The sequence below is a fragment of the Gavialis gangeticus genome, unplaced genomic scaffold (genome assembly GCF_001723915.1).
Source record: "Gavialis gangeticus isolate Ggan-Ray unplaced genomic scaffold, GavGan_comp1, whole genome shotgun sequence".
Lineage (NCBI taxonomy): Eukaryota > Metazoa > Chordata > Crocodylia > Gavialidae > Gavialis > Gavialis gangeticus.
Window position 1 is genome coordinate 46,083,615 of NW_017729033.1, and position 13,025 is coordinate 46,096,639.

Sequence of the window (13,025 nt, forward strand, 5' to 3'; positions counted from 1 at the left end):
TCGCAAAATCATGCTTGCTTTTCTCTGGTGTATCATATCTATCCATGTGACTGATTTCTTCTTTATAAATACCCCAACCAATTTGCCAGGGACATAAGTGAAGACTTACTGGTCTGTAGTTCTCAGGATCACTTCTGTAGCCCTTTTGGAAGATGGGAGGTCTGTTGTTAATTTGCCAGTCCTCTAATGCAATTCTACAGTTTTCACATTTAAATTCCTCCAGAACTTTTGGGTGAACACCATCTGGTCCCACTGCTTATTTTATTGATTTTATTCTAAATCTCTTCTATCATCACTTTAGTGTGATCCAACTCTTTGGACCTAGCTGCTAGGAAGAATTGATCTAGTATCAGAATCTCCTCAGTGTCCTCTGGGGTGAAGACCAATGAGGATTCATTTAGCTCCTCTGCTATGGTCCTATCATCCCTAAGTGCACATTTTGCGCTTGCTCATCTAATGTTCCACCAATTGTCTAGTTGGCTTCTTGCTTCTGATGTTTGTGTTGTTAAAGTGTTTATTATTAAGCATGCTTTGCAAGTTGCTCCTTTACTTTACTTTACTTTACTTTATTTTTAGCCCACCTTATTTTACCTTTGACCTTCCCGAGTGGAATATGCCTTCATTTTTTTTAACAATGCCTTTTGGCTTTGGATGGTCTCCTAAACTCTGTTGTTAAACCATGCAGGAAGTCTATTGCCTGTTTCATCTGGAGTTTGAGCATATTCCACCAGGGCCAGTCAGCATCTGTGCCTTCTTTAAGAGGTGTCCCTCTCCTTGAAATCTGTTGAACAGCTATTTTGGAATTTGATTACCTGGATTTCTATATTGTTGAAGGAATCAAACTGGATAAATTGGTTGAATGATTCTCATTGTATACCCCTGTTATATAGGCAGTAAGGGCATGCAAGGGACATACATAGCACAGACCAACAAATTCTGGCTTTTGTGAACAAGGAATGCATTCCTTCAGTGAAACCTGGGTACAGATTCATAGAAAAATAAGGTTGGAAGGGAATCTGGGAAGTCCTCCAAGCAGGACCATCCCCAACTACTATCATCCCAGCCAAGGCTTTGTCTACCCAGATCTTGAAAACCTCCGAGGATGGAGATTCAACAACCCCTGTGAGTAACCAGTTTCTGTGCTTTACTAACCTCCTTGTGAGACAGCTTAATATCTAACCTAAACTTCCCTTGCTGCAACTTGAGACCACTGCTGCTGGTTCTGGCATCTGTCGCCACTGAAAAGTCTAGCTCTATCCTCTTGACCCACCCTTCAGGTAGTTGAAGTCTGCAGTCTAATGCCCTCTGTCTTCTTTTCTCTAGGCTAAATAAACCCAGTTCCTTTAGCCAGTCTCACCCTGCGCCAATCTCGCTGATGGGAATCCTCCTGTGGCCGATCTCACCAACTGGGCGGTGGCCTCTGAGGCTGATCGCTGCTCCACTCCCTGACCAGCGATTGTGGGGGGGTCACTGGTGCTCCTGCCTTCCCCCCCCCGCCCATGGCCTAAATGGCGAGCGTGGCCAGTCAGGGAGTGCACGTGCACCCCTGTACACTCCTTACATGTCACCCCTGAACAGGGACTACCTTGCCTCTGCTTCTTAACCTGCTTCCTGCCTGTTAGTCCACGGGGACCGGAGAGTGGGGGGAAGGGGAATAGCCCCCCAGCCCCTCTAGCCATGGTTTGCACAGCACGTGGGGGAAAGGAAAAACCCTGTGGTGGGTGCTCTTCAGACCCTGGTAGCCCTTTCCCCTCCCCTTTCCCCTTTTCCAGCTGCTGATTAGTTCAGTGGCTGCCACAGGAGGGAGGCAGGAGGAGACCTGGGCCAGGTGCCTGCCACTGCAGCCCAACCTTGGGGGCTTCCCCCCACCCCAGCCCAGGGAGCTGAGGGGAATTCCTCCCCTCCCAAACCCCAAAGCTGCTTGCCTCGGCCCCTGCCACTTGCAGGCAGCTTCAGAGCGGTGGGACGTTCTGCTCCTCCCCAGCCAGTTTGCCTCCGCTGCTGTGAGTCTGAGGCAAAACTAATGCACAGGCGCAGAGGAATTTCCCTTCCGCTCCCTGAGGCTGCCCCAGGCTATCCCTGAGCCTCCCGGCAGGGGTAGGGGCTGGGGTTGGGGCTGGGGAAGGGAAGAATTCCCTGGGGCTTCCTGGGCTGGGGTTGGGGGGAAGGCCCCCAAGGTGGGGGCTCCCCGCTGCCTCTGTGCTGGGCTGCAGGGGCAGGCATGTGGCCTGAAGGACTCCTTTCCCTCCCTCCTGTGGCAGTGGCTGAAGCAGTTGCCAGCTGGGAAGGGAGAGGGGGTAATTCCCCTTGGCTCCCCCAAGGTAGGTCTGTACAAGGACAGGGGGCTTCTTAACCCCCTGTGAGGGGACAGTTGGGGTTTGGGGACACTTGGCTGGCCTGGCAATGGCCAGCAGGCTGGGAGGTGTGCTCTAGCACCTCTCACCTACTAGCCTGGGTCAGTGCAGGCCTCCCCATGCCTTTCCAAGTTGAAAACTGAATGTCAGTTGAGTTAGTTATTGGTTCAACCTACCCAGCTTAGAGGAACCTGCCTAGACTGAATCAATTCACCCTCAGGCTTTTGACTGTCTGTACTTAGCCTACATGAGTCAGAGTCTGATTTTCTGAAGTCCAGGGTCCTTACTCTGCTGCTCTTCATCCTTCTTTTCCTCAGGATCCTGAACTCAATCATCTCATGGTCACTGCTGTCCAAGTTACCACTTGCTACTACATTCCCCACCAATTGTTTCCTGTTTGTGAGCAGCAGGTCAAGAAGAGCATGGCCCCTAGTTGGCCTCTCCAACACTTGCACCAAGAAGTTGTCCCCAACACGCTCCCAAAATGTCCTAGATTGCCTGTGCACTGCTGTATTGCCCTCCTAGCCAATGTCAGGATGATAGAAGTCCCTCATGAGAATCAGGGTCTGCAAGCAGAAAACTTCTAGCTGTTTGAAGATGGCCTCATCCATCTCATCCTTCTGGTCTGGTGCAGACTGCCACCATGACATCACCCTTGTTGTTCTCCCCTCTGACCCTAACCCAGAGACGTTCAACAGGCCTATCTCCAGTTTCATGCTGGAGCTCTGAGGAATCTTACAGCTCTTTTACATAAAGTGCATCTCCTCCTCCGCCTGTCCTCCCTGACCAGCTTATACCCATCCATGACAGTGCTCCACTCATACAGGCTATCCCACCAAGTCTCTGTCATTCCAGTGATATCATAGTTCTGGGACTGTGCGAGGACTATGGGTAGACTAGTTGTTCCCAACCCACAGCTTGCAGGCAACAACTTGCAAGACTCTCTGCTGTTGCTTGAGGTCTCTGAAAACATTTATTTTCAAGCTGACAAAGATAAAGTCTGAAGATGTCTTCAGTGAATTATTTGCATTGTATTGTTGTCCAGGAGGCAGCAAAGGCTGAGAATTGCTAGCACTGACAAAGGTGTCTTGATCTCTGATTACACATAATTATATCAAACAAACGGCCCATGGCCCAGATCTGGGCTGTGGAGCTGTGTGATCCAGCTTGGACTGATAGAGCTGGTGGAGCCTGTCTGGCATCACAGGCGCTGTTTGTAACAAGGGTTGGTCCAGGGCATGAGCTACATGTGGTGTCTGCGCTGGACTAACTCTATGCACTGTCTCCAGGGCCAGCTGGGATCAGGCTGTCTATGCATGCTAGAGCCAGTATGCAAGGCTGTCTGCCAGGATGCCACATACGGTATGTACCCTGTGCTGGTCCCCTGTGCCACAGGTAGTGCTCACAACTCCAGGACCAGCCCTCATTGCCTGCAGCACAAGAGGGTAGTGCAAGGAGTATGTGCTGTACATGGTGCCCCACCAGACTGGCCCTGCCCAGCGTGGCCAGTTCCAGCCTGCAGGCCCTCATCTGGCTTGCGAGGCTGGCTGAATTGAACACCCCTGGCATAAGGCACGTAACCTCTCTTGATTATTTTCTCAGTTCATTGGGAATAAAACCTGTTCTGTTCACTAGATTACACTTGAATAAAAAACTATGTCTAGAAAAATTGGTCATGGAGACTGTTTAGTGCCATGTTTTTCATACAGTATGATTTGCATAAATAATGAAGTTCATGATGAATGTGCTTTTCTGTTCATAGAGTGTTTTCAGCCAAGAGTGACCACTTTATCTTTATGTCTCACAGGGATAGTTTGTGAAATGGAAACATAATAACTGGTCTTATGTAGTAAAAAAGGCTTTTGATGCTTTTCAACTCAGTTATCAGAAATGGGTCAATAAAGGTATTCTTAGATTCTAAATTTTTAGTGGTATGTCAAAAGAAATGCTTGCAGTCAGTTTGCACATACAAATCCTCATTTGAATTCCTCTTTTTAAATATCAAAGCAGAAACTATTGTTAAAATGACTGAATCAATTATCTTACAAATTCAATGCAAATACTGCCTATGTTAGTGGAACAATACACTGTTAGATCATGTGACATGTAGGGACAGGTAAATTGTAGGTAATTATTTGTCTCCAGTTTTTTTCCAAATTGTGAAACTTGGAGCCTATTCTTTGAGTGCCAGTGCCAGCTAACATGGTTGTATTTTATTCTACCTCACATTTACATGCCAAGAATATATTTTGTTCCATATGAGATGCAAAATACACAATCACTGCCTAATTTTGATAACATTACCAAACTCAAATGTTCAAAAATCAGGAGTTAGGCCTAAAATATCCTGAGATTTTAAAAATACCTCCATTTAAGCCATATCTTTCGATCTTCTCTCTAAAATGATGAGGGACAGCAACTTTTTAAAATAAAAACTGGTCTTTTTTTATGTAATAGACACTGGGCTGGGACTTAAAACACCAAGTATCACCAGGCTGACATTAAAACTGTGAGTTTACAACATAGAATTTCCCTCTCCTGGAAACTGGTTTCAGTGGTGCTACTTGTGTAATTACAACTAAGCATGTGCATAAGACTTTTTTTGATTGGGTCCTGTAAGTGAGAGATAGAGGGAAGCCAGATGGGTTTTATTTTTTCACTTGATTAAATGTCATTATTAACCTTTCTTGCAGACAAATGAATTTGAGGAAGGCATCTGAATGTGGAGAGACATAAATAGTTCTTTCCTTTCTGTCTGACATGGTATCGAGCCTTTCACAGAGATGGATGCAGATTTCCTAACCATTTTCACTGGAAAGTTGAAGAGGTGAAGGTTCACGTTACAAGCACCTGATCTCCAGAAGTTTTTGTTTTGGGGGAAAAAAAAAGTTTGAAAGTTTTAGAAAAAAATATTTCATGTTAATAAAGTTCAGAGACACAGGCCAAGCCTGCTTTGGAATGGAAATCTAGAAATGGCAGTGAGAGAGAGATTGCATTTCAACTAGCCTGACAAAGAAAGCAGAGGAAAATGGAGAAATGGTAATTGTCTTAGGCCCCATACAGGTGTTGTGTTTCTATTGGGAGAATCACTGCTCTCCTGGTAGAAACTGCGAGTGAACCGGTATTCATTCAACTTCTCCTGGGACAAACATGTTCCTTCTGGGGGAAAAAATCTTCCAGGTATCAACCCTGTGAGACAGACTCTCTTGCAAGAACGAAGGTTGGTATGGTAACGAAGACTGCTCCCCCGCAGTCTGATCTGGGAGAGGAGTACAGCATTGGGAGCATGCATTGGGCATGCTCTCAACAATTCCCCAGACTAGCAACTGCTCAGTCAGGGGCACGGGATGTGGGGGTGGGGGGTATTGACCCACTATTCCAGTCCCATGCTGGTGGGAATTGCAGCAGAGGGGCAAAGTCCCCTGCCTGCTCCCCAGATTGGGGGTCCCCCCAACATCCCCTGCATAGGGTCTTTTCCCAACACTTCCCCCCCACCCCCACAACATCCCTTGCAGGAATGGGAGGTGAGGAGTCTCACATGGGTGCAAAGAGAAAGGGAGAGGGGATGGGTTGCAGGCTGGACACCAGTACTGTACTGCTCCCCCCTCAGAATAATTTCTAGTGGTGGAAATTTCTCAAAAGTTCTCAGAAATTTCCAGTGCTAGAAATGAATGCTTATACACATGGCCTTAATTAATGAAACTTGCTGAAAATGGACAGCAGTCCCCTCAAATTTATTTTGTTATATGAAATATTTCCTGCTATTTATTAGAAAGCAGGTATGTTCAGGTGAGCAGATGAAAAATGTATCACTTCCAAGCCTGACCCTTTTTCAAAAGCCCGCTGAACTGTTATCTAAGATAACAGATCACACAGGTGGAGAGTGTCTCACAGGCATTGAAAGGTGTTGAAAAAGCCTGTACACAAATATGCCCCTCCACAGAGGACAAGGACAAAATAAGCAAATAGGAGCAGTTCTTGGCTCAAGTAAGGACTGAAGTTAAACAGATGGCTACTTTGATCCAATAGGTGGGTGGAAATAAATTGTGGCATTTTTTATTTTCTGTTAACTTTCTATGGTAGGAGATTAAGCAAAACTATTAAAAATAAATTCAGAATAAGTGCAGGCAAACTATAAGTCAGTTGTAAAATTGCATTTAAGCAAATAATATTGAAGCCGTGATCCTCTTGATGTAGTTTTGCAAAAGAACTGAATTTGATACACTATGGCTTGGGTAGAAACAGAGTTTTAAGAAAATGTATCTGTTGATACAAGCATAGAAACAACAACACCTATGTTATAGCAGCATTGTAAAATGGAGAAGCCACAATTTTACTAAAACCCTTAGTAGCCAAAGGGGCTGGTTTCAGTGTGGATTTCAGCTGAGCTTTTATAAACCTCAAGGTGGATACAATGAAGTAAGTGCCCTCTGCCCCTCAGAGTCTGTTCAACAGCCCTGGCTGGAGTTCAGCCTATCCCTCCAATGCACAGAAAGCCGTGCAAGACATGGAGATGAAGCCCCTTTGCTGTTCAGTGCTGTTGCCTTGAGGATGTCCATCAGGCTGACTTAAACCCACCCAAGTTGGAACAGTGTAATCTAAACTTCCCCAACCAGAACTCAGAGACCACATTGTAGAGGCTGAAAAGCCTCACAGCAGTTTCAGACACAGTTCTTTGGGTGAATCTGATATCTTTTATTAGACCAACTTAAATAGTTGGGAAAAAAAATTTTAGCAAGCTTTCAGGTTTAAAAACCCTTTGTCAGGCTGAGGAACTTTCTGCAGTTGGTGTGTGCTCTTCCAGGAAGAGAGAAGCTATAGAGACACATGGCTGAGCAACATGGCTGTGACAGAAGGAGAAGTTTTATGACTTGGTGCGGAGCTCAGACTTTCTCTGCACTGTATTTTCTGTACAGCTCTATTAGCAAGCCCTCCTAGCATGGACTGAGCTTATCCTGTTGTTGTAACTAGCATTACCCCTTTTCCTGAAGCTCATCTAAGACCTGTGGATAGAATTAAATCCCTAGAGGTATATCAGAGTTTAAAATAATGTTGGCCCATGGATGTTCATGTGCTGCCCACATCTCTACTCCGGGCTGGGCAGCTCTAATGTTGTCTGTGCAAGGTATCATCTTTCCAACTTTGTTTTCCCTCTGTGACTGGTGTGGGGGCACTGTGGTCTACTCAGTGTACCATTGTACTGGAACCTGCTAAGTCACAGTGGCTCTGTCACTGACCTGCTAGGGAGCCTTGGATGCTTCATCTCTCTGTGCCCTTCTGTCCATTAAAGATACTGATACTGGTAAATCCCTCGAGAAAAATTTGGTATCATTTTTTTGTAGCCAAACAAGTATCTATCAGCTTTGTTTATTCTGGCTTAAGCTACTTGTCTTGTAAATCCTTGTCTGGTCTGCATGACTTCAAAATGGTCATGCAGCATCCTAGGCAGATATCCCACAGTGCAATTCTTCACAGTGAGGCAGCAGGCACTATAGTATTTTTAGTATGACACACTGTGGATGCCTATGGGAATGTAATGGGATTTGGAGTTAAATTGACCAACTCCTACCATTCCTTCCCTGTTATCCCATAATGCCTCTGTGGCTTCACAGCATCCTTTTCAAGCCACTGTCAGGCAACATAGAGAAAATGCTGCTGAACAATATGATATGGACTTCTATAAACATTTTGGCAATAACACAGTTTTGAAGGCTGCATTACAATAACAATTGCCACGGTTATTCAGATAAAGATGAATGATATTGATCACTTCTTTGTTTTTTTGTTTTTGTTTTTTTGTGTTTTTTTTTTTGCAAATGTCCTTTATTGGATCAGCTGTAGAGTTAGGAGAGATTTTAGACAAGCTTGCAGACAAAGTGCCCTTCCTCATGTCTTGGAGAGAACCAGAAACGGCCCAAGCTAAATACCAGATAAAACCTCTATGTATTTTTAAAATGTTTCTTTAGTATAATTTATCTCTTAAAATGTAGATGCCTCAAAGCTCAGGTTACTGATCAGACTGAGGCATAGTACTCTTTCATTGTCTTTTCTCTTTCTGTGTTTGCTGTTGTAATAAACAAACTGGAAAAGCAAGGTACTTTGATGCTTAACACCTTTACCATCTTGGGTTGGGACAGGATGGGGGCAGTGATGGACCCGAGGGAAGAGGAGAATTGCAGGACTTGTGGTAGATAGAGTAAAATGGTTGTCTGATTTAAATGTGGAAATTCAAAGACATGAACACTTGGAATTGTAATGTCTGGCCCGGCTGCCATTTTGAACTCCTGCAAGAGGTGGGGATGCTAGTCTGGCAGTTGAAGGCTCTGGCCAAAATAGCATCACCTGGGAATAATCTGCTGAAACCCATCTTTAAAAGCTCTGATGTAGCACTTAATACTTCCTGGCAATGTTATTCTCAGTAGCACTTTCTAGCTAGTTCTTTGCTTGGGTTTCAGAAAACATCTCTATGTGTTTTGGCATTGTGGCTTTTTGATTTGGCTCCAGAGTTTCTATGTACCACTCATCTCTCACCTCCTGAATTAGGAACAAAACCCAGAAGTTCTGAGTCCCAGCAACTGTTGTTCTTCCCATTAGAGTCTCTTCTACTCCCAAAGCTAGAATTAGAAAGCAATCCTCATTCCCAGAGCACCAGCCAACTTGAGCTGGGGAACCACTATGTTGCAGGCTCTTAAAGAAGCATGGGCTAAGGCTGCTGTAATGGTGATTTGTTTCTGGGTAGATGGACTCTCTGACTTGGAATTACTAAGGAGTAAACTTGAGTGAGCACTAGCGTGTGAACAGGGAGGTGACATCTGGTTAAAATGAGCCCATAGCAGTAAGAAGTTGGACACTGAGTAATGCATTGGTAGATAGCAATGAGACAGGCCAAGCTATGAATCCAAAATAATAGCTAATTGTTTGTCTGCCCACTAGTCACCACCTCCTTCCTCTCTGGCCTTTTTGGTACCAATATGGACTCTGCTCAGACTGTCCAAAACACAGCAGATAAACTGATCTCCTCTGTCTGTAGATCAGGCCCTGTTGTCCTTTTTCTCTTTCTGGCCAATCATACTGGACTTCAACTGCTCATGTTTGTTCTCAAGGCTCTTGACAACTCCACCTTGCTACATAACTGCGTTCCCATTTGCTTTTTGTGTATCTGCCTTCCAGCTACTATGGTTCATTCCCATCCTTTCTACATTCATGTCCCTCCCTCCTTCACCAGCCTCACATACAATAAGCCCCTGGCTGTTCCCATTTCAGGAAGAGGAAAAAATATCAGTGTTGATATTTTCTTTGTGATTTCCAGTGTACTTTATGTAATCCAGGTCTGTCTTGTCTTGGTTCTTTGTACAGCAGTGAGAGCTCTGCCAGTGCTAACTAAACAGTTCTATATTAGTGGAATCAAAATATATTTGGATGCCAGTAAAATGCATGGCATCACCTTACAAAAGCTCACATCTCACCCATGTCTCTGAACCATCTGAGTTCTTACTTTTTTTTTCTAAGGAAGTAAGGAAATAAATACAAAAAGATAATGCTTGAATAATACCAGGCAATTGATAGCTAAGTTTGACATTTCTCCCCTGGGTTGTGGTGGTTTGTCTCAGCTGCTTGACACTATTTAAACAGAGTTTTCTGTTTAATAAACATAGGGCACTGAGAGATGTTCCTTGGAACCTGTATCTCAGATCTGTCATCTCAATAAAACGATGACTTTAAAATTGGCAGAACTTTCTCTGAGCAAAAAAAAAAAAATGTTCACTGTGGAAGCTTTTCTCATGGTTGAAACTCTTTCTGTAGCTACTACTCTGCCTATAAGATTTTTTTTTTAATGAATTTTATTAGCTCTTGCATCTTGATCTGTACATAGAATGTGTTCCTTCTGCACGAGGCAGCACAGATTCAGGAAGGAACTTTGTACTGTGGTCTTATCTGATCTAACTGAATCAGAGAGAGGCAATCTTTTCTGGCTGTTGCCCTCCTTGGGTTGGGGGCAGGTACCAGGACCACTGAGGCACTGCTGCTTGTCTCCCTATCTGCATTGGTAAGGGGTCTGTAGCTGACACTTCTTCCTTTGGCAGTATGGGAATAGCGCTTGTAGCTAATGTTTGTCCCTATGGTGGCATGGGGAGAGTACCTGCAGAAGGCAACCCTCGCTGCCAAAGGCCTAGAGCCAGGGGTCAGATCTGGCCCACACGATGTAGAATGCTGACTGTTGCACCAAATAAGCAGGGTAGGACTAGGTTAGTACTTAGGTGGGAGACTTTCAGAAACTGGAAGTGATGTAAGCAGTTTGGGTTATTTATTTGGTTCAAATGCTAGCAAATCTGATCTGATCACCCAATATAATATTAGCTAGAAGCTGTTGAAATTACTAATTTTCTGCAAGTTCTTTGGTAAGTTCCTCAGGGGGAGAGTAAGTTTTGAAAAGTGGGGGTCCTGGCTGAAAATGTCCTATTAACTTTCTTGGACAGTAATGCTACTGGAACCCTCAGCTAAAGGTTCAGAGTCTTGATTACAATGTGAGGATCTAAGGACTTGAGTCACTGAAGAGCTGCTCTGTAAGAGTAAATGTAATAAGCCCAATATACTGACCAAATTCCACTTTAGGTATTGCCTTCTGCTCACCTCAGTTACCCATATAGATAGTGTCTGCTGTGCACAGCATTTTCCACTTCCTGTCAATAACTAGGTCTCTTGATGATTGTTAAACAGTCTCACAATAAGGCCCTCGGTGCTTTATTATTATTAGTAATAGTAGTTGTATTAGAAAAAGCAAAATAATCATGTTGCAGGAGCAATCCTTGTATTCTCCTATGATTTTAAATTCCACTCCCATTACAAATTTGTATTTTAGTATCGGTGCAGCCACTAGGTTTGCAAGAACTACACTGGAACTTTTGCACAGCTTTAAATCATTCCTCTAATAATACTTTATTCTGTTCTGGGGTTTGTTTTTGTTTTCAATAACTGCTAAAGGGCAAGAAATCAATTAAATGGTTAGTATTTACCCAGCAGGAGATGATTCCCACTTGATGTTCACTACCTGCTGGCTATAATGAGTATGTTATGCTGCTGTTTCTCAGTACTGAAGGGACAGCTGACATCTCACTAGATCAAAATTAGTAGGAGTTGAAACGGAAGGAAATGGTTTGTGCCATAATTGATCTCTAGAGACCAAAATAAATGCCTCCTAGCAGGGATACTTTGCCATTAGCTGGGCAAGGGAACAGCTTTACTATTTAAGAAAATTCCCCTTAAACTCTTTTCCTGAAATTGTTACCTGGTTTGATGGAAGAGGACAAGCTTGTTTTGGAGATGGATCCTATTTATGGTACATTTACAAAGAGATGTTCTAACATGCTTAAAAATGCATTGACATGAAGAATTAAGTGGAGCTGAAGAAAGATCTGTGCACAGTGAGCAGACAACATAGAATCTGTTCAGCAAATTTGCTGTTGCATTTAAGAAAGTGAGGAGGAGGCATATGGTCAGAAGAGGCACAGACAGAAGTGACAATTTTTGCCTGATCTGGCTCCTAAAAGTTCTCTAAAGCCATGACCAAACAGAAGTGCACAGCTGCAGAGCACTTTAAAAGGGCCTAATCCCATGAAAATCTGAACCCTCACTGCATGAGGGTTCAGATGAAGGTGCTCCAAAATGGATTGGTTTTAGTAACCTGTATCTGCACTGATTCCCAGCCCCAGCATTGTTTTCATAATGGGAGCAGGGAAAGAGAGAGGAGGGAGTTAGATCTGGGTGTTTTTTCAGCCAGCACTGGAAGGTGGGGTGGGTGGATTGGAGCTTGCCCCCTCCCCGCTACCAAGGTGGGGGAGCTCCAATCCACCCACCCCATCTTCCAAAGCTGATTGGAGAACTTCCAGAACAAGCTCCCTTGCCCTCTCCCATTCTGAAAACAATGCCAGGGCTGACAGGGGGGAAGGGCATTGCTAGGGGACCTCAGCTGCAGGCTTGCAGCAGATCTAAACAGCAGCTGGATTCCCCAACCCCCAGGACCCAACAGTGAACTTCTGTTGGGTCCAGGGGATCAGTGTAACTCATGGTCCTTTCTGCAAAGCTTTTGTGCCTGTAATGCTATGTCCAGTCTTTTAGCTTCAGCTTTCTCCATCTTCATCTTGCCTTCAAGAGCATCACAAACATGGCTGCAGAACTAGGTCAAAATCCAAGCGATCGCAAAGCTTCCTATCGTGTGTGGATGACCTCTACCTGACTCAAGAAGTCTACGGGTCAACAAGAGGTAAAGCGCTGCTTGACCTGGTACTGGCTGCTGAGGATGACCTAATCAGTGACCTAGTGATCGATGGGAAGCTGGGTGACAGCGACCATGAGCTGATCATCTTCACCCTCTGCCATAAAGCTGGCAAGTCAATCAGCAATATGGAAGTCTTTGACTTCAGGAAAGCTGACTTTGACAAGCTCAGGAGGCTTGTCAGTGAGGCCCCTAAGGGACCATGAACCCAGAGGGAGGGGAGTTCAGGAAGAGTGGTTGCTCCTCAAGGCAGCGATCCTCAACATACAAGCTAATTCTATTCCATCTTGGAGGAAAGGCACCAAGAGGGCACAGCATCCTCCCTGGCTCTCCAGGGATCTAGCAGACCTCCTGATGCTAAATAGAAAGGCCTACAAAGGATGGAGGATGGGATTCAC